Source organism: Aythya fuligula, chromosome 8 (genome assembly GCF_009819795.1).
Source record: "Aythya fuligula isolate bAytFul2 chromosome 8, bAytFul2.pri, whole genome shotgun sequence".
In the NCBI taxonomy this organism is placed as follows: domain Eukaryota; kingdom Metazoa; phylum Chordata; class Aves; order Anseriformes; family Anatidae; genus Aythya; species Aythya fuligula.
Genome location: NC_045566.1, coordinates 28055993 through 28080389, shown reverse-complemented (window position 1 = coordinate 28080389; position 24397 = coordinate 28055993).

Genomic DNA, 24397 nt, shown 5'->3' with positions numbered 1-24397 from the left:
GAAAAATGCCTATGTATGTTTAAGTTGTTAAACATAATGGAAGAAATCTAATGGCAACTAGACCCAATGGGAGTCTTTCTAATGACTTTAAGCCTCATGAAAGCATAAAAATAATATACAGTAAAAAGGATGATAGTTTGTATGTGAAGGGTGTAGCTTTTTCATCATTACTACAGCGGTTAGCACTGTAGGAGGTATCATTACCTACTGGAAGATTTTTATAACTTTCAAAATTCTTTCCCTGCCTCCATTGCATGAAAGGCCCTATTTACGCCTCCGGGAGATGGGGAGAGCTGGTGGCAGGGGGAGGAAGAGAGGGCACATTTCAGGTCTGAGCAGCAAACACGCAGCCCTGTCTTTCTGAGGTTCTGTGTGGGTCAGATTTCATGTGGCTATTTTGGTACTCTTTATAGGTAATGGGTACTGCAAATCTAGCCCATCTCCAGTGGCTGGCTCTCAAAAGTGAGAATAGTTGCTTTTGGGTAGTGTAGTGAAGGAAAATATCCAAACTGTCTGCTAACTGAGAGGCATTGTGTGTCTTACCAAGAACTCTAATACACAGTACATTCTGCCGAAGTTATTGCTGATATCATCTACATTTGTGTTTGTCCTCCTATCTGTAATTCCTGCAAATCCTTGAACATATCCTTTTCAGAGTTTATAATGGGGTGTCCTATTTTTCCTTCTTTTATGGAAAAATATCACTCTTTTCCATTACTTTGAAGGAAAAGGAAATGAAAATGGAAAAGGAAAAAACTGCATGCAGCAAGTTGCTTTCTGAAGTCCTGCTGCAAGAATTTCATGCTCTAATTGATAAAACCTTACAGAAGCACACAGCATTAAAGCAGCAGATGAACTCAACACAAGCTTCTGAAGTAGGGGGAATTTGTGAAGAGAAGAATAAAAGGAGAGGGCGAAAGAGGTTCCTTTAAGTGAAGCTCAGCATAATATTTCTGATTAATCTTATCTGTAAGAATGATCCATTAGATTTTAGCTGATGATCAGAAGGATATATCATGGGATTTTTTAAGCATCCTCTGATATTTATTTTCCCTGGAAAGAGTAGACTACAGTGAAGCTTCTATTTCTGTTTCATCAGTTTCTGGACCTACATTTGTTCTAATAAAAAGGATAAAGCTGCCAACTTAAACAGCAGTGTGGTGAAGAACAGTTCCAGTAAATAAGCAAAAACCAGCTTCCACACATACAAATTAAAGAGCTGAATGGGACTAATGGTACCCTAAATAGCAAGGTACTCCTTCTGCTTTCTTCAGAGTCACAAGCCATCATCAGTTCAAACTCAGGACTAAAAGGGAGACTTGCAGAAAAACTGAAAGGGAACTCCAAGGTGTGATACTGATGTAACGATCCTGCGGATTTCCTGTGCTAAGGCAAGGCAGCCAAAAGAGCTATTCACTTAATTCAAAAGCCCTGTGTGTTTCCCAATATCTTAATTATTAATTTCAATTCTGTAGGAAAAAAAAAAAAAAAAAAAAAAAAAGTATTCTAACCCCACTCTTTGCCTCACATACCTCTGCAAGTGCTTCCAGCCTTTTCAGTCAGACTGTCCCCAAGGAGAGCTGACCACCAACTGGACTTCCCCTGTGTGCCACTAAGCGCCGAGTCTCTGCCAGTATGGGTGGAGCGCCCGTGTAAAACAATCTTCTCCCTGTGGGAGACTACCAGTCTTTGTGAGGGTTGCCTGGCTGACCCACTTTCTTTGGAAAGCACCTCAGCACAAGTCCTGCAAGCAAATTCCTGAGCTCCCTTGTTCCCTGTTCACCCAAGAAGTGGTTCCTTTGCAGCTTCTCTTCCTGCCTCAGCCTGCCCACACGGTCTGTCTCCAGACCCCCTTTAGTGGATGCTCCCACTGAGCCTAATGACATGGAGGCAGTTGTAAATATTGGGGGTTGAAATCCAGGGTATGATTTTCAGCTTTTTGATTTCTCTGAGATTAGGCAGCAAGCTGGGTATATATTTTTTAAAGCAATGTCCAAGCATGTTGGGAAGCATTGAGGAATACAAGACCAAATATAACAATTGTCCAGGTATTCAGCAATGGTAATGTAAGCACTAATGGTAAGCACGACTGATGATGTTGTTGGTAATGGCAAAACTAACTACTACTACTACTACTAACTAACTACTGAGAATTCTCAGTGTTGGCCTAGCAATATTGTAACCTGTACTATCAGGTATTGTAGGGCAGTATGTCCATCCTAAATTTACTGACAAATTTATTCATGCACACCAATGAACACCCCTGCCCAGTGAATTCACTTAAGAGAAACAAAAAAGGCCATATTCATGAATGCTGGGAAAGAATAGGCAATGAAGGATAGGAAGAGGAAAGTGAGTTACAGTTATTTTGCTTTCTCTCAGAAGATTTTGTCAGTGGTTAGACTCTACTTTGCCTTAATGAGCTTAGTGAAATGATTATAAATAGTTATGCTGTAAAACCAAGATGGATTGAAAATGGAAAAATATTATCCACAAGTTAAATACAAAACTACCCATAGCTCCTATAGGTTACACAATGTAATGGCTTTTCACTTTAATCACATGAACTGCCTTAAATTGTATAAGTATTCTTCTATCAGCTTGCATGTGAACTTGACATTCTTCTAAGTATCCGCATGTTTCTGAGGAGGAAAGGGAATTATTCTGTTCATACCATGGACCAGAAAAATCTGGAAGTTGACCAGGACATTCTAGGAGTATTGCTTGGAACCTGAGATATGCTTGCAGAGTCTAATACACAATGGCTAGGAGGGCAATATGACAATTGATATGAAATCTGAGAGTACAAGGCCCTTAACAAAAGTCATATTATTTTTTTTTATATTTGAGAAAATCTCTTTTTTTCCTGTGGTGAAGGCTTAATTGAAGCTTTGTAATGTTTTAGATGTAACCTCAGTTTTTGAAGAAGGGTAATAGAAAATATACATCAAAATATACCCATATTTTCTCAAGTCCTCTTGGGTTGCTAAGTTGTAAAAGGATTACCCTATCGTCCTCCAAACACACTCAGCTATCTTAGTCTGTATGGAAAATATAACCTGTTTCTCCCCAAGTTCATCTATTCCTGAAAGAATTAGCCTTATTTTTATTTTTTTTTTAATCATTTAAATATTGATTTTGAACAAATGTATTACTGGTTGGGATTCTTGTTGCCTTACTAAAAAAAGTAGTGATTTATGAATGACTTCTATAGGTTGCTGAAACGCATCAAGAAACACATACATCCAAATGAAACCAAGGAAAACATATGCTAAGGGATTCAGGGTAGGAAAGCAGATGTAAATTCATGGCATAATATTTTTTGGTTTTGGTACAATTAGGAAAGCTTTTCTGCCTTTTTTTTCTTCTTCTTCTTTTCAGTAAATGTTGCAGCTGCAATATTTTAAGTCTTATTGCAAATATCAGTGCAGTTTCATCTCTTCCAGATGCTGAGTACAGTGTGTGCATACATAGAGAAAACTCAGTATCAAGGAGAGAAATCCAAAATTATATGGTATAATATAATGGTAAACATGTGTTTTAAAAGATGGGCATTCAAATGCCATCTGAACATGGTCCTGGGTATAGGTATATCGGTGGCCTCACTTGAGCAAGGTAGTTGGACCAGATGACCTCCAGAGGTCCCTTCCAAACTAAATCAGTCTGTGATTTCAGTGAATAGCTATTTCAAAGCATTGCATAAAACTTGGGCACCTCTTCTGTGCCTAGGCGCGTTAGGTCAGAGGTGTGTATGAACCATTGGTCTCTTACTTGCTAGTCATTATTTAGCTTGTCTCAAAAATGTATATTGCCGCCTTGATGGTACTTCAGCTTATCTTTCTGAAATAAGGCTACTAAAGAATTTTTCAAAAGCCTAAATTCATGTATTACTTTTAAATGCTCTCCATACACAATACCATATCTTGGCAATGGTTTTCTTCAGTTTGTATTTTCTCAGTGTGAAGTTCTGGCTAAAGGAAGCATGGAAACTGCTATTCCAAAGCATGCAATACAACTTAGAGACCTGTCTCCTGCGGGTTGTGTAGCCCGTGCTTGAAACGTTTGATAAAGAAGTTGTAGCATGAGCTAAAAGACAAGCTGATTTGGGCGCTCATGAGCTGTGGGTCTAGATTGCCTTCTTCTGTCACTGACCGGTTTTGCCAGTGCTTCCACGATAGACTCTGTCTTCACTTTTAAAAATGCTGACAGGCTCCTTGTGGATGGGATCAAATGACTGCCCTGTTCCCTTCACCTGTGAAATTTCAGAGACTACTTGAAAAGGCCCATTGTTTCCCAGGAATGCCAGGCCTAGTTCAGGAAAGAAAGTCTTCATTTCAACAGGAATTTGGAGCCTGCTTGAGAAGGCCTTGCAGTTAGTAGGTGAAAGCTATGGCACATTCATTAAACATCTGAACATTTATAGTGACTGGGTCTCACCCTTTCTGGGTTCTTTTGCTTGCTCCTGCTGAGTGGGTGGGAAGGAGAAGGAAGGGTTCACCACTAAAACCATCGGGTTTGAACTATGATTAGCCCTCCAGACACAGGTTTCTCTGTTCTTGGCTCTATCCTGAGAATTTATAACACTTGTGTGCTTTCATGTGAATAAACTTGTATGTTTAATAAGCTTTTTTTTTTTTAAATAAAAAATAAAAAAAAATCTAATAGTATATACTTGTACCTGAATAGAAAAGAGAGGGAATGTATTCAAGATCAGACAGGTCATGTCCGATTTAACAAATTGAAAGTCATATCTAGGGTGAAAACTGGGAATAGAAACTGTGAGAATATGTTATTTTTAAAACTATTTGAAACATAAGTACATAGGCAAACCATTTTTACAAGAATCTATGTGTACTGACCAACAGTTTTACTATCTGAGTCCTACTAGTTATATCTCAGGGATATTTTCTTCAGAACGAGTTGGGAATGTTTCCAGGATGGACTGATGGTGCTAAGAAGCTGCATAGCTTTCCATAATCCTTATTAGGAATATTTGATCCAATGTCATGAAACCTTTAATGCATTACTCAGTAGATGCAGAACATGCAAATGTGAAACACAAAGTAAGGATGAATAATTTTAGTAAATTTGTAACCAGATTGGGTGAAGGGGAGAGAAGTCTTCAAAGGGTTTTTCAACCTGTTTTTCAAAGGAAGGAGAAATCTGACCTGAATATAAACTAATGATAATAAGTACTGTGCCCAGTGAGCTGAAACTCTGGAAATTTTTTTTTTTTTTTGTACAAATACTTTTCTTCTCTGTTTCGGTTTCAGACCTAATTTAATCTTAAAAAGGTAACACCTTATTAACATTAAATACCCAGGTAATAATAAACTTACTGTCTTCTGAAAGTGTGGACCAGATTGTAATGATTAAAACTAGTACATAATCTACTGTAAAAAAAAAAAACAAAAAAACAAAAAAACACAACAACAAAAAACTCAGGAGTATTGATGACATTTTAGTTTTTTTTTCTTCTTTTTTTTTTTTTTTTTTTTTTTTTTTAAATATTTCCAGTGATCTAGCTAAAAAATAAATAAATAAAAAATTATAGCACTGTGTGTCCTTAGACCCTGGTATAGATGGCACACAAAAGGAAGCTTGTCCTTTTGGGACCTGGCTCTGAATCAATTACAGACGACAGAGAAATACTCTTTTGTGGCTGCTGAAGTTCAGGAATGAATTCTGGCAGGCTTAGCCAATTCCCTAATGCAGCATCCACGTTACCAACATCAAATTGGCAGCTTTTGCCTGTCCCAGTGGGGACAGGGTAATGAATGGATTTAGTTAAGGTGTCCTGACTCATCTACAAAGTGCCTGGTATATGCACCAAAGCTCTCCTGTATAACTTCCAAAAAGCTGTCATTCAAAGAAAAATAAAGTTCAGAAAGTTTGCTGGCTAGCATTAACATAGCACACGACTGACTTTCAGTCTGCTCAGAGTGCCCTAGAAAAGCTGCTGGTCGTTCTTCTTTTAATTGGTAGATGCTAAGGCACTGTAAGAGAAGTATGTTTGTTATAATATGTCATTTTTTATTTTCAGTGTGTTTTTATGAAAGGGAATTTCTTTATGATCTTCCTCCTTTCCTACTTTTTTCCACTATCCTGTCAAAATAATTTACATAATGCCAAAAGACTGTTTGGCCTAATGAAAATTTTGAGTGACTTTCTCTGGAATAAGACACTCTCATTCTTGAGTTCCCAGGCAACGTGTTCAGGAATTTCTAGGGAGCAATAAAAATATATGTTTCTGTGAGGCTCTTACCTACACCTATGTAGTGAAAATTGACAATGGATCCAAAAGTAAATATACCAGAATATACCAGAAAAAAAAAACAATGAAGTCCAGTTTCTAGAGAAACAACCACACTGTTTTTTTTTTTTTTTTTTTTTAATCTTTCCACAAGTATCTCTAGATTCCTACTCTTTCTTTTTTGTTTGTTTTTAATATGACCTGTTCTTAAAATTCCATGATAATTACTTTTAATGCAAGCACAAAACCAGGGAAAATTCTTCACTCCATTTTTATTTCAAATTTTCAGTCCTCAGTTATGCCCATAAAACCTGTGCCAAAGTTCAGGGAAAAAAAAAAAAAAAAAAAAAAAAAAGTGGTCTCCCTATAAACACTTTTCTGTTTAGCCTCACATTTTCCTTCATTGAACAAAACACAAGACAATAAAATGACCAAGGTTAAGGTTTTCCTTCAGTTTTCCTCTTTTATTTTGGTTGCTTCAGCAAAGATTGGCATCACTACTGAACTCTGAAGGCACAGGTGATCAGGTGTAATAGAAAGATAATTAAAAAAAAAAAAGTCATTAGAATGATCTATTTGACTGTGGGTTTGTGTTTGTTGTTGTTTCAATGTAAAATTAGACTGATTTTTTTGAAGGGCTTGTATCATACAGAAGTTAATTCTCATTCACTCTACTTTGGTATAAATCATCCACTCTACTATTGGGTTATATTTCACTGCACAAACTTGCACTAGACTGGTGTCATGTTAGTCGGGAACTGAGCCCATGTGCACAATTAGAAGTACATGTACAAATGTATATACATATGTATAGTTTCTAGAGGGTTTGTTTGTTCTTTCAGTGCTTTCAAATGGATTTGCTGCTATGCCTAAGTCCCCCGGGGAATTGCATTAGAGAATCATTTAAAATATTTGCAGAACCTCCCAAGCAGAACATGTTAAAAATGTTAAATGTTAAAAATTATTTAGAGATATCACACATTTTTCACCCCAGCTATGATAAGCAATATATATATATATAAAAAAAAAAAAAAAAAAAAAAAAAAAAAAAAAAGAGAGAGAGAGAGAGGGAAAAAAAGTCTCAATAACAAAATCCACATTGAAAAGTTAGACACTTTGAACTTTCCCATCACCTTACCAGTGTTTCCCCACAGGCTGTCTAAAAGACAACTCAGCAATGTCTGAATGGAACTGCACACAATAGCTCCTTCACAAGTAGGTCTTTAATTGATTACGGCTGTGTTTATAGAAGCAGAAGAGAATTTACACAAAATGACAGATTGCCTTTAGTGTTAAAATAGTTTGGTAACATTAATGGTAAAGGAGGTCCCTTTTACGTCCTCTTCAGCTGCATAAAGTCCTAACGATGAGTTCTTTGTTATCTCAGCCCTCAATTGTTTTTTCTTTCTCTCCTCCCCTCCCCTCCCCATTTTTTTCTTTCTCTCAAAGTAGTGATATTCCTAACCTCCTGGATTGCATGAGCTGTGCAAATTTACAGAGAGAATAACAACCACCTGGCTATTGCAACGTCAAAATCCTCCAAAATTGCAGATTCAAATATTACATATGAGAAAGTAGAAGAATAAACAATACAAACCTACGGGAACTCATCCTTGCTGCACCCCTGCCTGTGTCAATTTGCTCAGATAATCACAAAGGCAGTGTTTGAGAGTACAGTCAAAAGGTTAATCCAAATCAAGTGCTGGGAATATAATCCCGTTTTCCCTATTTATATGAAAATACTCCCACCTAACAAGTTAATAGTGTGGCCGTGGCTCCGAGCCCCTTGAGCCCCCCAGATGCTGGCAGCGCGAGCACCGGCAGGGAATCTGCCTGGCAGCCTGGGGAGCAGCCCCCGAATCTGCCGTGCTGAGCCGGAGAGCTCCGGACTAACCCTGTCTCGCTTCACTCTGCGGGTCTTGCATTTCCCTGTTAATAGTGACCTCTAATGGTTACATGCTTGAATATCACAGTTTTTTAACCAGGAAAAGGGGAATGGAATTGGTTATTGTGCTTTTGTGATACCAAGCTTAGCTTCAAGACAGATATTTAATTTCAGGGCTGCAAAACTGTTTAAAGTCTTATCACATTTTTCAAGCCTAGCAAAAGATTACATGTTTCCTTCCTTCCTTCCTTCCTTCCTTCCTTCCTTCCTTCCTTCCTTCCTTCCTTCCTTCCTTCCTTCCTTCCTTCCTTCTCTCTCTCTTTTTTTTTTTTTTTTTTTAATCCAGATTTTTTTCTTACATTTTAAAATGACTGTTAACCAAGATTCATGAACTTCTAAAGTCTCCAGTTAATTTCATTTAGGATGATTCTAATGCTGAGCCATTGAGCTCATCAACTTGGTTTCTTCCTCCTTCTTCAAGAGGAGGTAAGAATTTAAAACAGTTTTTCTTTTTCCTTCTGATGCAGCTGAATTACTTGATGGTTGAAGTAAGTAGAAACAAAACAAAACAACCAAACAAAACCAAACAAAAAAACCCACAACCAACAAACACATTACAGATGATGCTATGCAGTTTCTGTTTGGAAAACATTATTAGCACTGTCTCATCCAACACTGTATTCAATTTAATACAAAAGACACTTCAAATGGTTTCTTTGTTTTGACCTATATGATTTTAAGTGTCAAGAGAGAGTTGGCATCATTAAATGACAGCATTCTAGAAATATAGAGATGAATAAGCCAGGTGGGTTTGATCAATATCAAAATACACTAAAGAATCTTTCGGGAGTTTGGATATCTGTGCCAAATATCTTCTAAGCTCTGATTGCACTGAATGCCTCTTGATTGGAAAGCATGTTGTCATGATGCTTTTTAGTGTGACTTATCTTTTCCAAATTCTGGGTTGTCATTTGATGATTATGCTTCCTGCTTATGTTGCCATGCTGAAATATGCTACTAGTACAATTTCCCAGTCTTATAGAGAATAACCATGTCTCCAGCATAAGAATACCAGGAAAAAGCAAAAAACAAAAACAAAAAAAACAGACAAAAAACATTTCCAAAGTAAGCAGTGAGAAGATAGGGATAGTGAAACATGGACTGGAAGTTCTTTTTCTTGTTACAGGGCAAAATCAGAGTAAATTTTCTCACGTCTGTTAGATGTTGGTTGGGCTCTTATTAATAGTGATTTTTTTTTCAGCATTACTTTTAGTTTTCCAGAATTGTGTCAAGCATTTATGAAAAAGTTTCTCCTTCTCGTTAACTATAGCTTTACAAAACTGAAATATCTGAGAAGCTATTCATTCATGTTTCACAGCAAATTCTCTTTGACTGTGCTCTCAGCCGCTTTGCATCTGCTTCTCGTAATGAGTTTGTTTGGTATTTTTGTGAAGCAGCTGAATTGAAGTGACTATTAGAGAATACCTGGAATAATCAAAATTCTTTGCATGAACTGTTTGAAATTGATTTTACACCATTCAACACCATCAATTCAAGGTGCAATGACAGACATACATGCCCCTACTAAATGGACCTCAGTTTACTAGAGAATGAATAGATAGGAAAGGGGGGGAAAACAATGGGAAAATATGTAAAGGCAAAGATGGCAGCAGTAGCACAAAGTCTCTTCAGTCTGTTCCTATACAGCACCTGGCATGAAAGTGTTATGGACAGGATGGAGTGCTGGGGAGTGCCTGTCACCTCAGCAGGAGAAGAGCTGTGGCTGCTTTTGCCAGGGCCACTGGCCCCTGTGAGATCAAGCCGCATATGAAATGCCAACCTAGATGCATGAGGAAGCAATTTGGAACTATGAAGTAAACATTGCTAGGGACATAAGAACTCATTCATAAGCAATCCCCTTAGTTTTCAGATATTAATCTACTTATCAAATGAGGAAGCACTACTTACTTTAAGACTGTAACATATAAGATCACTTCTTGGCTATACGCTACAATGCACTACAAGAGCAATGGGTGGTGAAAAGCCTTCCTACCTACGAAACTGCAGTGTCAAGAATGCAAATAGAAGAGATCAGTACAGCCCTGTAATCACTTGACTCTGAGTCTGTTCAAGAATGGAGCCTTAAGGGTTTTTTTTCTTTTATCCCCCATTAATTCAGCTGAATCTTGTGCAAAGAAATCATGCTTCCTATACCACTTCTGGATAGAGTGGAAAGAATTGAGTTAGTTATATTAACCTGGAATAATGGAAATGTGTTGTTATTATTTTTATTATTATTATTGTTTTTTTTTTTTTTTTTTTTTTAATATTTCCAGTTGCTGTTTTCAAAAATACAGATCACCTGATGCTGATAAAAGCTTGGACCTATTTCATGTACCTGAGAAGGCCAAAAGCAAACATTATCAATCAAGCAATATTCTTGCTTCAGTCTCATAGAGATTACATATTCATGCAAGAAATTTATGGCAGAAACAATACATTTTATGGAAACTCACAGAGCTATAAATACATGCTCCTTCTGTCAGCCACTGGAAATGTCAAAGTTATCAGTTCTCCATGCAGACACATTCAGAAATTCTAAAATAGCTATAAGCGACTTTTGCTCTTGCAAAGGTACATCACATTCAGGAGTCAACTGAAAAAAAAATGGGATTAATCCTCTCATTATAATGCAGTATATCTTAGTAGACTGCATAAATCAGTAAATGCAATGTGTATGTGAGCTTATGAGCTTGATCCCAAGTGCATGATTTAGTGTGGCTCTGTTAGCATCAACTGAGCTAACACTGAATAACTGAGTTTCTGTTTTTAAACAAATAAAATTGCCCTTACTATACATTTACTCATGGTCAGTGTAGTTAAAGGTCCAGAAAGGGAACCTGGCCTTTGATTTTTAAATATTTAAAAGGCTAGTAAGGTTTTGTACCTAAAATAACTAACTTAAGAAATTCACCCGCACAGGCTACTATTCTGACAGAGGCAAAAGCAGATCAGAAGTCAAGCTCAAAAGGGATAACACGTTCAGTAAGATTAGCTAGGACAAAATTTATAATAAGGTCCGTCAATCATGAGGTTTTAAGGAATGTATTTCTTCCCTTGGGCAGAAACGGGAGTGTTTATTACAGTGTTACACAATCTAATACTTGCTACTTTTCCTTCAAAACCTGTCATTAACTGAATACAAAATAGTAAAGGAGATGGACCAATTAGTCTTCCCTTGTTAGACATTTCTTACACTCTTCTGCTGTTAGAAAAGACTATAAGTGGGGTGAAGGAAGCACGGCTGAGTTGCCTGGGGCCCATTTTAAAATGCAGTGAAACTGTTGTAAGTCCTTCAAATTAGTTCAGTGGATGCTAGATCATGTGAAAGCTGAGGCTGTATTTAGAAAATTAATCCTTACTTTTATTCCATTTATTTAGTGCAGTATCTTCTGTGGAGTTGACTGAGTGCACCTATAGTGTAACAGCTAGTGAGATCTTTCTGAACCACTTGGTTTGTTACATTAATTGTACCAAAGGCAGTAAACCTCAATAGAGATACAAACCACATGATTTCTCAGATTATATCTGATATAAATAAGATTATATCAATCATTTATACATAATCTTTTATATGTAAGATTTGTACTTAAATACCTTATTTGAATCATTTTATTATATCATTTATGATATCAAGTAAAATATTTTTTCATATTACTTGGAAAATATAATAGTGGGTATTATTTATTTATTTATTTATTGAGGATAGAGGGGTTTTTACTCAGTCTTCAGTAAAACATAATAATCACAGAAATTCCACAACCATGTTTGCAACTGATTAAACTAGTGATACCCCTTAGATGGATCAAAGAGATTGATGGTTCTGTGGGCACAGTTGGTACCTGAATTTCTGTTTTGAGTCAGGCCTCAATGCACCAGTACATCTTTTAGTTTAGTTTAAGTTCTATTGCAAATTATTTTTTAAAAATTAAGAACTATAGTGTGTACAGACCCTATGTCTACTTCTCCAGGGGGGCATAAGGGAGCTAAGATACAGAGAAAGGCATCTAAAGTGATCAAGAAGAGGCCAACTTTATGGGTTAGGCTAGCAAAGCTGCAATTCCTCAGTGTGTAGAATATAAAGCCAAAGGTGCAGCAACAAGATTTGCAAAAGCATGAAAGTGCTGAATAAGGTGAATGCAGAACTGCTTTTCAACAAATGCCACAGCACATGATAAGAGAGAGTGCAGACTGAAAAAAATCCTTAACAGAGTGGGTAGCACTTTCTGGAATTTGCTACCACAAGCCCTCATGGAGGCAGACAGTATTAGCAGGTTCAGAGAGGTGCTAGGCAAGTTCTTGGATGATAAGATTGTAAATGGATGCTAAAACGATTGTGTATCCACTAATACCTGGTACAGCAGTTATGGATTCTGGAGGGTTATGAAAAGAACAAACTGCAGCTAGTGGCCAGACTTGGCTATCCTTGCTATATAGTATCTCCTACTGCTACTGTAAAGAACAAACTTTGGACTAGATGCACTATGCATTTGGCAGGGTATTTCTTATTTCTTATATCTCCACTACTCTTACAGAGGATGTCCCTGAAAAGCATCTGAATGAAGAGAGATACCCTTGTTTATACCAATTTCTAGTCTCATTGCTTCATTTTAATTTTCTTTTTGCTCTTTCTTTTAATAAAAATAAATGGAAATCAAGGTTATTTTGTCTTTATTTACTCTGCACCATTGAAGGCATGACAACAGCCTCAAGTGATTAACACAGTTACTATAGCATCACAACTTAATGCTAAGTAGAAAGATCTGGCCTTCATCTCCTCTCTATTCAGTTACTCTAGTACCTGGTAAATTAAAATAATTAGCACTCTAATGTGTTAAAACGTATCTTTCCATCTCACTCAATATTTAATTGCAAAATATTGATTTTTGGAGGTATATTTATCTATGGTTAGCATTTTTATGTGCTTCATGAAACTGTAATCATATATATTCATAAATTTCATAATTGAAGGACTCTGATATGACACTATTTGTACTGATAAAAAGTTTAATGATGTATTCTTCTAATGCTGAATCTCTCCTCCCTTCTTTTCCCTCAGTAGCTGAACATATATATAATGTACAAATATATACCATGTATACAGATATAATTCATTAAATTATTTCTTCTAAAAGTACTGCAGATGATGGAATTAGAAAATTAAATTCAAAATCATAAGTCAGATGTAACACCAAAAAATTAATCAAAGGTTGAATTTTGAACATGCCTACTGAAAAAATGTCCCAGATTCATATATAAAGCTCAGCAGGGTGTCAACAATCTTGAAAGACTCACGTTATAGTAACATGGTGGCATTGCATTAAATTATATCTCATCTTTGAGGGAGCTCCAGTAGTAATTTGCCTCTCCCAGAGAATATATTGATACCATTAAAAGATGTGCAAGAACTCATGAAATCTGAATATTTGCTGTGATCTCAGCAGTGTATGATTAACCAAAGTTTATTTGTGATAGATTGAACAATTTGCATAACAGTGATGTGATACATATATTTAAAATAATATTATAACTGTGGAGATATGTACATGTTAGTCTCAATCCCAAACCAGTAGAACAGAACATATTCAGGAATTATGTACTCACACAGTACTTTTTTTTCATTGCAACTTTACATCTTGAGTGCACCTGACGGTCAAATTTCTTAAAAAGAAAAAGATGAAAGACAAAAATAGACCATAAACATAGTAGAGCTAGATAAGAAGGCAGTATTAAATTGGCACAGTTTCACTGACAAAACAATAACAATGTATAACAGTATTGTAAATCAGCTAAGTAACTAAGATTTTAAATTCAAACCAACAAAACACAATACAATTGTATTTCAGTGTATGTCCCTTTCCTACTTTGCTATGGTAAGCAAATATTATAAAACGAACACTCCTGAAGCACAACAGAATTATTGACAGGCAGCATACTTTATATATGTGTTTAATTGATAGCTGCTGTACATAAAATTCATTTTTAATTTTCAACAGCTTATTAGTTTACACACAGTAGAAACAGATAAAGAAGGAAGCCTATATGTTACAGGATGATTGAATTTGTTTTGCACACTGTGAACAACACAATTTACTAGACTGGTGTTAGCTTTATATCATTAGGTCTGGTAACTACATGACATTTGTGGTCAGCAGTTCAACTTGTGAAATGTTAAATGCAACTATGATTTAGTCTAACCAGCCAGAAAGCAATTTCATAGGAAATGTTTAATCACAATTTATTAGGTCTTCAGGTTCTACAAACAGTTCTATAAAATAATAAATGTATCTTTATTATGAATAATTCTGCCAATTAAACCCATTTATTTGAATTAAGTGTTTAGAAAAAGTGTAGATCCTACATCACAGAGCACCATATAAAGTGGCAGATTACGTTTAGCAGCTAATTATGTCATCTGGAACAAGCCAAGAAACAAGAAGAAATGGCACACAACAAATGTAATTTCTTTTTGTACTGCAGTAGTTTATATTTAGCAATTGCCACTATTTCTTGTTACAGCTTTATGCTGAGTAAATGTTTATATTCAGGAAAACATTAGCACACAGTTCCATTCTCAGGACTACAAAAACTTAAAGAAAGAAGAATATCCTTTGTTCAGGAGGCTGTCAACATCTGCTATTTATAAGCACAGCTATGTCAGAAGCTTTCTTCTCTGGAATACAAACTGGGACTGCTAATCAGGTTTTACTCTTTTAAAAGTGGAAAAACCTAACTCTCAAAGGAAGATGCATCCCTTGCCTGAATCTAAAATCTCAAGAACTGGTTTTGTGAGAATTGCATATTTCTTATGCATACTTGACTAGTGTGCATTACATATTGCACTACATGTGCATATTCTAAATCAGTCTACTTAGAAATCCTATGAAAATTCATTGCTCCCCATATTTTTATGTAACAGACATACATTGGCTGTGGCCAATGTGTACAATGTCAAGTATATTCTTGCCACCTTACTTTAATCACATTACTTACGTGCTGTTTCAGCTATTAGTTTCCCTATGTAATTACATTCTTATCTGTCCTGTAATGGTGACTTTTTCTTTCATTGCCTACAAAGAATCCTAAACTCCTAGTCTAAGTACCTAAGATGCAGACATAAATGAAGGTGATAAAAATTCCAAAGTCTGCCTCTAATCATTAAAGCTATTCTTTAGTGAGAAGCTGTCTTTACATAACTCCCTGGTGTTTTCATAGTCTGAGATAGTTATTTTAAACAACAGAGCAGTCCAAATCTATCAGTGGACACAGATGTTTTCCCTTCTGCACATCCTCTACAGGCTTTATTAATTTATCAGTAATTAAATGGTAGGACTCAACCTCCTAGTTGTACCATACCTTTGTTTGCTTATTCTGACTGACATACCCTAGTGGTATGCCTCAATTAGCCATGCTTTGGACAAACCCTTGAACACGGGGAATCCCGATATGTTTCCCCACATTTAATTTGGACTTCCTAGAACCTATGGAGAAAACTTCAGGCCTGAGAATGCACAGCCCAATGGCAATATACTATGGTAATATTTTTCCATAGAAAAATTATTAAGATTTTATGAGCATCATAATCTCATTGTATACACAGACCTAACTGTTGACTCTGAGCTGTTGGCTCATAGGTAGCTTGTGATCTCCTCACATAACCATCAATTTACCTTCTGTGTTTTGCTTTTATTTTCCCCTTTTTGCACATTCTGCTTTGCCAATAGATGCCACTGGTAGCTTGCCAAAATGCAGTTTAGAAACTGCATTTACATTTCCCAAATTATAGGTTATGTTTTTGTAGTATCTTAAATTGACAAACATTTGAAGAAAGTCTCAACAATGCATTCTTTATAATTTCCTGCTTAATAAGGTAATTTTGCCAAGTCAAATGGGAATATTCAAGGCTTTGGTTTTACATAACCAAAGTTTTTCATGCAATGCCTAAAGTTAGGCAGGCATAAAAAATAAAGACAATATATGTGAGTGGAAATGTGCCTAATTCTAAACATATTTCCAATGAAATGCCATCATGTACATGGAAGGAAGGAAAATGTCATTTACCTGTGATGAAAATATTTGGTCTGTGTAAATCTTCCAGTAGACAGTATTACTTGGAAATTCACTATCTTTGATATGGATATCATCAATGCAGGAAAGCCATGTTAACTATAAGAAGATTGGGACTGTAACAAATCTACTAGGACATGTGAAAATGAGAAGTGCAAAATTTTAGTTCCTCGTAATGACTGCAGAGTTCTATGTCCTTATTTGATGCTATGAAAAGAAAAAAAAAAAAAAAATATATATATATATATATATACTTATATATATATATACAAACATAGGAAGGTAATTCAAGGTCAGAAAATTCAAAGATGATTTTCTCATTCTGTGGTCTATAAGCCTCTCATTTTTCAACATGGAAAACCAGTTCTGACAGCTTGTCAGTCTAAATACTCTAGGTAAAGAAATTGATTTCTCTTCTGTCATTTTGATAGAAAAATGATTTTCTGTTGTTCTCAAAGTCCCACTCTACTGAGTTGAATAGCATAAAATGGGATTATTACATTTTCCCTAGCAGGATTCATTGTTCTGCTGCTATTATGCATATGTGGTAGGACCCATAAAAGAGGGAGTTGGAATAAATACACTATAACATACAATACTGTATGTTTCTCTACAAAAGAGTGAAGGATTCTGTAATAGTAAATAATAGTTATTTCTTTGTCAAGACAAAATTGGCAGAGATAAGCATCTTTAAGTCACCTCCTCAGTTTGTTGCACATGTGCTGATGTTTTAAATGCATCATTATACATATGTTAGGATCTCTTCTCTCTTTTAATATTTTATTGCTCAGTTTTAACTGCAGAAGCTTTCAGCTTTGTGAATACGGGTGAAATCAGAATAACTGGACATGAATCATCCATGTGTGTGACTCATGTATATGTCATTGTGAAAGATTGTATCACAGATACAGACTGGTAATGAACCTGAATGAATGAGTGAAGTCAGAAATAATGCAGGATTCTAAAGTGAGCAGAACACAGAGATATTATTTATTGAGAAAGATACGAGAAAGATACTGGGAAATCTTAAAACCAGACCATTTTTCTGTGGCCTTCTCTTCCCACTTGCCATACATTCCTCCCCTTCAGATTTTTCATCCCTTGTTGTTTTGGACCACCAGTGTCAGAAAATATAGTACAAGCAGGAGTCTGAAACCCAAGTGATGCAAAGGACTGCTTTTAAGGCTAGGACAAGTCACCAAAGCTGTTACGCCATGTAGCTCCTGATCACCTATAATTTGGCACAGTCTGGGTGACAGGTTTGTGACACAATGTGTTTCATTAATCAGAAATGCTTCAGCAATCTGTGAATTACTTTTCTTTGCCAGATTTCCAAGTTTTGAATAGGATACTGTATGTTCTTTTTTATATGTTCTGCATATCACCAGGCATGCTTCAGAACAGGTTATAATTGCATGCCAACATAATATAATTTGTTTCAGGAATTTATTTGCCTCCCCATGTACTTCGATTTAATTCCCAAGTGCCAAGAGATGCTGATCCCTGTGTTTCCCATGAGACTGAGAGGGGAGCTCAAGAAGTACTTTGGCTGCACAAGTCAGCCTTAAATAATATTCTTGATAAGTCTGGCAAACAAGATTTATGCCAGTTTCAGTAGCTGTGATGCATGTCCAAAGTTCATATTGAATTTGGCTGTCTACAGTCAACATATTCATCCTAATTCTTTATGGATCTGCAGTACCACTAACAAGCAGGTTCTGAAATCAAAATACATTGTTTCTTGCATGCAAAGTAGTCATTTTCAACAGTAGAACTATTTTAAATAAGTCAACGATATTCTTTCGAACAGTCTTAAAATGCCATTAAATAGATCCAGATTTTTAGCAGTTAAACTAAGTTTGAGTAATTTGGAAGAGAGGTCGTTTCACTTTCCATCAGCTGTTGGCTCAAATGGTGAAAAAATGTAAAAGTAAAGATTGAAGTGGAAACTTCATCACTTTACAGAATGGACTTAAACAAACTGACTTCCAAGATAAGCAAGCCAGAGAATAAAAGGTCTGATAAGAAGGTAAAGATACAAGGACTAGGTATGAACAGAATTTACACATTAGACTTATTTTTAAGGTTATATGTAAACAAGATAAATTAGTGATAGCATCACACTTAGCTACCTGCCTCATGCCATTTGCTCACATTTAGTGAGTTTACCTGTCACAAACTCACTGGACCTGGTATTACTGTGCTAGTCTTGCACCTGAAAGGCATTGATCCCCTGCTGTCTTGCTTATAGATGTTTGTCCCAGTGCCAACTGGCTTAAACTGTATTGGATTTGATGGATGAACCTTATTTGCAGTACCTCTTCCCAGATTGCTGAGACATCTTTGATCTTTGTTGTTATGTACCCGGTCAGCACAAGCACAAGAAAGACAGAACTTAGAATACTTTTTAGCTGATGCTACATTTTAGAAAATGGTATCTGTTATGTCTGGTTTCACTCAGATAACTGCTTCCTGATGCCTTCCCCAGCTCTTAGATGTGACGTTAGTTTAGGCAAGCCCACAGACCCAATATCCTGTCATTTCTGGATGCCTCCAGCATAAAGGAAGGGAAAAGCAGCTTTTTTCCTGAATGGATTGAACATATTGTTTAATTGGATTTTGATGCAAAAGCAGCAAACTTCAGTCCTATATTAAAGCAAGATGAGGGCCTATTACAGGCTTTAGTTCTGGTGACATTAGCTGCAGCAGGATTTTGTTGAAGGACGGGAAAGGAGACTGTTCCCTGACAGTTCTTTTACAATTACATTATAAAAGTACTGACTGTACTAAACACTGTACAGGAGAACAGTTTAGCACAATCTAATGATCACACAAGCTGTCCAGGATAATTAAGAAAATGCTAGCAGATCTGCAGCACAGTCAGCCTAAAGTGTGGTCAGGACATTGCAGTACTGTGTCTGAAGGCTGATCATGTTCACGCTCTTCTCCTTGTGCTTTCCAGCTAAAGAGTAACCAGGAAGCAAAAGAAATGATTAAAAAGTTTGGAATAAAATTATGTCTGCTCCCCATGATTCCTAGGAACATAGCACCAACATGAGACATAATGTTTTCTAGACTTCTGCTTTTCTCTAATTTTCTGTAATATCAACTCTCACTCTCTAAAATCTGAGGGAACTACATCATTTTTCCTTCACTGACTTTAAGGCTTCTGTGATGGAGTGACTTTTATTTCTGTCATCACTGAATGAGTTTGCAGTGTGTGCATTGTAAGTAATAAAAATAGAAGCATTTTTATATATCAAACTATTTGAAAGATGTTAATTGATTTACTTTTATTTAAAGATAACCATATGGAAGCGCAATTACTTAAAAAAAAAAAAAAAAAAAAAAAAAAAAAATTGCACTATAATACACCAGGGCATTACTCTAATTTAGTGATAGTCACTGGGAATTACTCTTTTTCAGTGGTAAGATATTTAAATGCAGGAAGACTATGTATTATGTCATGTTAATGGATAAGGTAAGGCTGGTACTAACTAGATAATGTCTTAACACGTGCTATATGAATATAATACTCAAGGAAAAGATAAGTTTCCTTAATTTGAAACATAATGTTTAAATTTAAAGGATACAACTTCTTTTTTGGAGCCTCTATCTCTACTGAGATTTTATTTTATTGCTTATATTGTGTATGCATTTCTTTGAGAGAATGTTTTTTAACTGAAAGTAATATAGCTTGTAATAATACAGCTGGTGACCCTGCAAATACTTTGAGTAAATATGGTAAAAGCTGTATGGGCACTTTCTAATGTATTATTAATCTCTTAAAGCCTATTGGGGTAGCTGAAAACAATGAGAGAACTCAGTTGGCAACATGAGCTATGCTTTTCAGATGTTGTAAGATGAGGAGATATAGTGCAATAAGATAGATACAAAACAAAATTGCTGAACAATTATTTATTGTAATCAAATACAAGACCAAAAACCTCATAAGTGGGTCAAGTCCAAGAATCCACAGAATCCAAGTAACGACCATTGTTTTCTTATTTATTGTTTGCTATTCATTAAACACAGAGGTGGAAGGTTACTCCAGCGTTTTACATTTGTACTGTAGGACATATTCCCTGTCTGGGAGATATTACAGTTGAACATATGTCTCCCAGATGGTCATCTGATACAAAGTCACACTTAGAAGTCTGGTCAGCAACTTTGGAAATAAAATCCAACTCACAGGAAATATTTATAGTTGATTCAGCATGCAGCAATATGACCTTTACTTATATCTAAGGAAATACAAGAGAAAAAGTTTACATACGTAAAATATAAAACTTTGCATAAAAATATCAGGGCAACTTTTAGTTTGGCATTCTGAAGGCCTACCCAAAATTAAAAGAAAAAAAGAAAGAAAAGGTTTAACATACTTATAATAGAGAACTTTTTGGTGAAAATAGTAAGAAAACTTTAGCTTCCTATTCCTAAGGCCTACTGAATATAAAACAAACAAAACCCTCAAAAATACCATATCATGATATCAGCTCAAAACAGGATTAAAAGGACTGCAGAAAACTGATGAATTGGTAAGAAAATGCATCATGTTTTACAAGCTTTAATTGCCTGCATATAATTATCCAATTATTTGTCTAAAAGCCATTCAAGCCATTTGGAGTTTTGACACTCAATGACCTGTTATTTCTATCAAGTAATATCCCATAGTTAAGAATCATCCTTCTTTATGAATGGAACTAGAGAATATACTGCATGAGTAGAGCACATGACTTGTCTGTTCAGCTTTGATGGAAAACTGGAAAAACTACCAAGGAACAAATGAGATTAGCATGGAGTACTTTTATCTTAGAACAGCCGTTTCTGTTTTTTAACATAACCACCTCATTTAGGCACTCTACAAACACTATATTCAAAATGAAAATAAATATTAATGTTACACACAGGTAATAGCTAGCTATTTGAAGGATTATTTGCAAAACCTGTTAGGATTCCTACGGTCAATGTAAAAAAATGCTCCTAACTTAAAAGTGGTCTGCACTACCGCCTGGAGGAGTTTAAATCTCTAGAGGGACAGAGAAGCTCAGGCATCTCAGGCACATGTGTAAAGCTAAACAACTCCTTTGTTGTTGGGCTAGCTTTCAGCCCGATCAGCAAGCAGAAATACCTAGTGGTATGACCAAACCCGCAGCTTGACAGACCAGGCAAGAACATGTGGCCTAGGGTGGAGGGAATACCACTTCTGACAGCAGCATTAGTTAGCTTAAGCTGATTATGACACTATAACGTTTTCTTGCCAACCTGCCAAAACAATCATCCAAATTGCACTACAGTACTTTCAGGTATTACACTGGAACTCTCAAAATCAGAAAACTGAGTATACTTGCTATGACATTTCCTTTACTCTTTTTTGGATTGCATACGAAATTTTTATTTCTCTTCTGGTGGTTGTCGCTAATTTATATAGAATATTTCATTCACAAAACCAAAAGGGTATGATGACTTTATAGGTTTCAAAAATTATTTAAAGAAAGAAAAAGGTGAACTGTAAGTGATTTCCAAATATGATTATAATACTTGTTTTTACAGTTTGTTTTTCTGCATGCTGTATAGTTTACCTCAGCCTCCTGTAAGTGTTCACAAAAACATTTATTTGGGTACTACTTTAACACAATTTCAAGTGGTGTAACTTTTTACTGTGAGTAGCATGCTGGCTTAAAGATATGTGTACACTGTATTGCAGTGTTTTCCTTGACTACAAAATCTGGCTGTGCTGAATCTCAGCTGGGCAGTCCGAAAACCTTGAAGAAAATGTCTTAGGGTTCCAACACTTTAATTCTACATTGGCCTTAGTCCTGTTTCAGGTTTGAAATAGTTTATTTAATAACATTTTTAAATCACAGTGGCTGCTGAGTTGCTTTTAGTCACAGAAGTTTATCTGCGCATTATGTGCCTTTATAATGGGGCTGCAGAACTTCATACACAAGGGATAGTTTCTCAGTTTATCCTCTTCCATTAAGTGAAGTGTTCTGCTTTCTAGGATCCAGATAAAGGATATGTCTTGTTTCTGGTTTTGATTTATGTTCCTCTTTGTCAAATACACTGAATGTAAACTCACAGTGTCTTCTGCCTTCCCTAGATAGACAATCTGGGGTTTGTGGCACTCCTTTATCCGTAGAAGACCAGCATGTGGCACAGGCCAGATGCCTGTGTGATGACTTCAGGGAGCTGGTTGTGCCATGACTTTATACATTCGTTTTGTTTATTAAGATTGCACATTAGAATTAATAATTTGGCTTTACCAAAAAAAAAAAAAAAAAAATTAAGAAATGTATTTGCCCTAGATTTATACATTTCATTCAGGTCTAGTCCCACCGACATTATATGAGCTCAGTGAGAATAGTTCCTGAGTAAGGAGTGAAGTATTCGGCTTTCAGTGATACACCTTTGTAAGGTAGTCAAAGAAGACACAAGATAGATGACTAAAACTTGTATGCAGTTTCAGTTACTAGTATCTTAATTTCAATGACATTTGTTATGTCCTTTATTTTTTAGGATGTTTTGAAAAATTTTTGTTGAACACCAATTGATTTTAAAATGGCTACAGCAGTACCTATTAGTGCCTAATGGGAAAAAAAAAAAAAAAAAAAAAAAAAAAAAAAATTTTTAAAAATGGATATTCATATCCTGGGGGTTGATGGTACATTTTAAAGATTTACAAATGTCACTTTAGTTTTTTATAAACCAACGTCAGTTTGGGAAATAGAACATGTTTTCCTGGAGGTGTTACAGCTTTTTGCAACAGTTTTTGAACAGAGATTTACCTTTGATGTTACAAGATTTTATAAAATAGAAAGAAAATTTTAAAAAGTTTACTTATTGACAACAAGAGCTTGACTTGGGAACTTTGCTATGCTATGTCAGTTTCAATTAATCTTTCTTAGCTGGAATGCTGCTTGAAATTTAAATTACAGATTTATTTTTTTTTTTAATCAAATACAATAATCTTAAGAAAATCTGACATTCTATAATTAACTAAGGGTAATATTATTTTTGACACTCTATTAGCATTAAGGAGCAAAAGAATTACTTGTACAGTATTCAAGTATAAACATACTTTATAAACAAATAATACAACACCAGTTCCATTCACTGTAAATTACAGCTTTCTTGGGTTGGTCCACTTCAAGTATCCTTGAAATAATTGAAAATGCTGATTTGTGTACTCAAGTAGAAAATATCTTCTTCTAAATCTGAAAAATATGACTTGTATGAAAAATCTTTTCAAAGCTGCCTGCCCAATGCTCCTTCAATTTATTCTGATTACATGACCCCTCAGCAAAACTGGAGTCAGCTTACTTTGTATCCAGTACAGACCATTCCTCAGTTCTACATAACCTTGTCACCACCAGGTACATTTAGGCAGACAGGACAGTATTGCATTTAAGAATGTGATAGGACATGCATTTTACCATATTAAATGATACATTTATCTCACAATAAATGATTTGACTCCAAGATGCATGTAACTTGCATTTCTAATCACTATAGACATGAAACAACAGGTACGTTTAACAGCTGTCAAAGCTTCCATCCATTTAAAAGTCTAACTGATTTGCGCATACAGTGCAAACTGCCTTTGAGAGGGTATGCAAATATACTGAGAAACTTGAAAAAATTAGCAACATGCAACTATTTACTGCCAACAACTGAAAGCATTAATTGTGTAACCTCTTACTTAACAGTTTGACACAAAACAAAAAGCTTAATCATCTGCCTCTGAAACCACAAAATAAAGCTAGAAAGTAGATTTGCTATATGGAAGATCCAGGAAAAGAAGAAAATGATATAAAAAATGAAGGATTATGCATGTCTCAGTGGTCAATGTGAGGAAGTGGCATAAACCACTTCAGGGAAAACTGAAAACAGAAGAGATCCAGCCTGTGCAGTTTTAGGGCAATAAGCAATCTCACAACTGAGTAGATGGAAAAAATAATAATAATAATAATAATAATAAAAATGGGCATAACTTATTACCAGAATACAGAAACAAAAGCAATGGAAAGATTCTATCTGAGCACATCACATAAAACCAAAATCAAAGACCTTTCTTCCTATTCCTTACTTTCTTCCCCTCTTCCACTTCCATCTTTGACAATATTTTGGCA